At 39.5% G+C, this 4,216-nt stretch overlaps 1 long non-coding RNA gene across 1 annotated transcript in view; it reads right to left on the bottom strand.

Annotated features, from left to right (window-relative positions):
* Nucleotides 1-972: 972 nt before the first annotated feature.
* The window catches only part of LOC120530040, an 8,598-nt gene continuing 5,354 nt past the window's right edge, over nucleotides 973-4,216 (bottom strand). Inside the window, exon 3 of the long non-coding RNA XR_005633887.1 lies at nucleotides 973-1,121. This is a non-coding gene — a long non-coding RNA (uncharacterized LOC120530040). The remainder of the gene's footprint in view (nucleotides 1,122-4,216) is intronic.

Raw genomic sequence — 4,216 nt, 5'->3', positions numbered from 1 at the left:
TGTGGAAGAGAAGTGAAGAAGAGAGTGTAGGCACAGTGGAATGGGTGGAGAAGAGTGACAGGAGTGATTTGTGATCAGACAGGCATCAGAAAGAGTGAAAGGGAAGGTCTACAGGACGGTAGTGAGACCAGCTATGTTATATGGGCTGGAGATGGCGGCACTGACCAGAAAGCAGGAGACAGAGCTGGAGGTGGCAGAGTTAAAGATGTTAAGATTTGCATTGGGTGTGACGAAGAATGAAGACATTAGAGGGTCAGCTCAGGTTGGATGGTTGGGAGACAAAGTCAGAGAGGCGAGATTGCATTGGTTTGGACATCTCCAGAGGAGAGATGCTGGGTATATTGGGAGAAGAGTGCTAAGGATAGAGCTGTCAGGCAAGAGGAAAAGAGGAAGGCCTAAAGGATGGTTTACGGATGTGGTGAGGGAGGACATGCAGGTGATGGGTGTGACAGAACAAGATGGAGAGGACAGAAAGAGATGGAAGAAGATGATCCGCTGTGGCAACCCCTAACAGGAGCAGCTGAAAGAAGAAGCAAAAGATGATTTTAAATAAAAGGACTCATTTGCCTGATTGTTAAGAAGAATTTATTAGAACATAAATGTTAAGAGCTGTGAGGAAGATCTCATTTCATTCTCAAACTGGTTCAAGCCAGTTCAAGGTTTTGTGGGGAATAAGAAACTATCATGGCAGCACTGGGTGCAAGGCAGGAAACAGCCCTGGACAAAATGTCACACACACACACACATTCACTCTCAACAAATTTGGCAACTAACCTCATGTGGACATCTTTGAAGATGTAGGAAGAAACCCAGTGCAGATGTGGTGAGTAAATGCAAACAGCACACGGACAGGAGAGGGGACCAATGACGTGAATACACTGCCCTCTGTGCCACATGGCATATGAAACCCCAATCAGAAACAGACAAATATCAGTGATGAACACCAGTCTCTTGAGTATAACCATCATTTATTTCAAAACTGACCATTTATGTTATTTTTCTTTTTTTTATTTTATAAAGTCTAAACACAACAATGCCATTAATAGCAGGGTGAGGGTGTGAACTCCAAGCATTTTCATCTTGCAGGATTCACTGATTTCTCTTTGGGAGGAGCACAGCAACTGTAAAGCATAAAGAAAGAGAAAGACTTGGTGAGGTAAAATAAAGCAGAGGACAGAGATTGCTAACTCTGACAAACACCTTTGGATTGTAGAAAAAGTATACTAATCACCATGATCACCATCAGAACTTTATTGAGAAAATCAAATCTTTGTGAGGCAAGGTTCCCATTGTGCTCCGTATTAAAACTTTGAGTAGAAATGTGAATAAAAAAGCGCAGAGCTTAGCATTTCAGTGCCTTTTACGTAAAATGAGCACAGCGCTTATTGCTAAACATTTGCTTGACGTAAATTAAGTAACTAATGTGGCAAGTGCTCTGCAGTTTTTATAGAGCTGTTTTCATGTTAGACAGCCTCTTAAATACATTTTGTGAACCTCCACACTTTCATGATATGGGCTCCTCCACTGTCAGTAATGGAGGGTCTAAGGCACGGGTGTCCAACTCCGGTTCTGGTGGGCCGTAGTGGCTGCAGGTTTTCATTCTAACCGTCTTCTTCATTAGTGAGCCATTTTGCTGCTGATTAACTTGCATTGCCTTCATTTTAATTGCCGTGACTAAGACCCCTTAGTTCATGGGTGTTGAACTTTGATCCTGGAGGGCCGCAGTGGCTGCAGGTTTTCATTCTAACCATCTTCTGCATTAGTGACCAGTTTTTGCTGCTAATTAACTTTTTTTGCCTTCGTTTTAATTAACTTGACTCGGGCCCCTTAGTTGTTTCATTTTCCTTAATTAGCAGCCAAACAATAAGGAGACACCAGATGAGCCGCCACGTGACCAGCTCAGCTGTGCCCATCACATAATATCTAAAAATAAAGAAAGCTGAAGGTCTCAGTAAGGTTGTTCTCTCAGGTCACCAAAACATTTTGATGGTGTTCTCAGAAAAAAACAGAAAATCAACAGTTTGGAAATGTCTCTGTGGCAGAATGAGAGCAGCAACAGGCCATGGAATTAAATAACGGCTTTAATTAACAGCAAGAATCAGCTTCTCATTAAGAGATTGGCTGGAGTGAAATTGGTTGGAGTTTGAAATTCCAGTTTAGCTGGTCATCTGTTGGTTCGTTTCACGTCTCATTTCTTTTTTGCTGTCGTTTAATGAAGAAAGGAATAAATACAGAGGACTGAATCTTTAAAAACAGAGCTATGAAAATGAAGGGGAAAGGAGTTCATTAGCAGTGAAAACCGATCACCGAGTAGGAAAAGGGTGAGAATGAAAACCTGCAGCCACTGCGGCCCTGGAGTTCACCACCCCTGGTCTAAGGCATAGGACTTTCCAGCCTAGCATGGCCATTTTCTTTCTAATTTTCCTGTATTTTTATATATTATATTTTTTAAAAGAACATACTACTCATTGTGTTGCTCTTTGTTCTGCATATGTTTTGCTAATGGTTTTTAAGAGTATTGTATTACAGTGGCTTGATAAAAGATGAGATTATCTTTTGATAAAAGATATAATAAAAGACTTTTGTCACCGTCCTGCTCCACTGACAGACTGAGCAGATCGTTCCTCCCCTGCACTATGCAACTCTTCAGTTCCACCCGGGGCAGTAAATGCTAACATTATTCAAAGCTATTTTCTGTTTTTACATGCATTTGTATTACTCTTTAATTTAATATTGTTTTTTGTATCAGTATACTGCTGCTGGATTATGTGAATTTCCCCTTGGGATTAATAAAGTATCTATCTATCTATCTATCTATCTATCTATCTATCTATCTATCTATCTATCTATCTATCTATCTATCTATCATATAGTGCCTTTTCTATCTATCTATCTATCTATCTATCTATCTATCTATCTATCTATCTATCTATCTATCTATCTATCTATATTAAAATAAATATCTATTGATTATAATTGTATTATTCATCCTGAGGTAGTCACTGTGAGGCGGTGTAGTCTAGCAGCTTAGACATTAATCAATAAACCACAAGGCTCCAGTCCAGGCTTCACCATTGACTCACTGAGTGACAATGAGTGAGTCTCCTAACATGCCAGAGTTCATCTATACACATATGGAAAGATTTAGATTACACTCCTATGTGGAGGATCTTCATGATTAAAGGTAATCTCAATATTCTCAAACCTGCTTAATGCAATTTAGGTTAATAGGGGGTCCAGAGCCTATGCCCATAGTATTGGGTCCAAGGCAGGAAACCAACCCTGGATGGGGTGACAGTTCATCTAAGTGTCCACCCATGCATGTAACAAAATGGCACCAGTCTAGAGTCATCAAATAACCTCAGCTTCATGTGTAACATCAGAAAACCAGGATCAATACCAAGCTGATATGAATAATTAATTGTTTAATTAACTATAGTTACTTATTTGACAGATGCCTTTATCCAAGGTAACATTGTTGGTGCAATGGGCTACATTTCTTTCTGGTTTTCCAATTGGAGTACAGGCAGGCCAGGCGACTCACTTGTGGTCACACAGTGTCATTTGAACCCACAACCTCAGGGTTTAAAGCCCAATGCCTTAAGCAGTACACCACATTTCTTAGCTGCTTCCTTGTGTAATTAATTACATTCATATAGCACTTTTACGTAGATTTCAACCACAACAAATGCATCCACCTAAATCAGTGCACCCCAAAACCATTCCTGGGGACGCACAGTGGCTGCAGGATTGTGTCCTAATCAGTGACAAGACCTGATCACACTGATCTCATTTAATTAGCTGGGATTATTTTTCTTTTATTCTACATTCAGAAAAGCACAGCAGCATGATTTTAACATTTATAAGGCATTTAGAAATATCTCTGTTTTTGCTATAGATTTAAATGCTTAACTCTCTTTTGTTGATTTCATTATAGTTTGCCCTTTCTCTGTGCCGTTTTCCCCCTTTGTTGTATTTTATTAATGACAATTAAAAACGAGCAGAGCAGACACCCAGGCAAATAACACGAGTAATCAAAGGCTGCAAGTACTTCAGCGTCAGAGCCACTAATTAGTAAATAATGGATTAATTAAACATTTAGAACACCTGGAAAAGTAGAATGAAAATCAAGATGAAAATATTGTTAAAAAGAAAAAAATACACATTGTCCCCTTATAACTGCTTGGTACATTTTAATGTGTATATACACACATAC

Source organism: Polypterus senegalus, chromosome 5 (assembly GCF_016835505.1).
Source record: "Polypterus senegalus isolate Bchr_013 chromosome 5, ASM1683550v1, whole genome shotgun sequence".
Classification (NCBI taxonomy): domain Eukaryota; kingdom Metazoa; phylum Chordata; class Cladistia; order Polypteriformes; family Polypteridae; genus Polypterus; species Polypterus senegalus.
The sequence above is the reverse complement of the archived record's forward strand: the minus strand, read 5'-3'. Positions and strand labels throughout refer to the sequence as shown.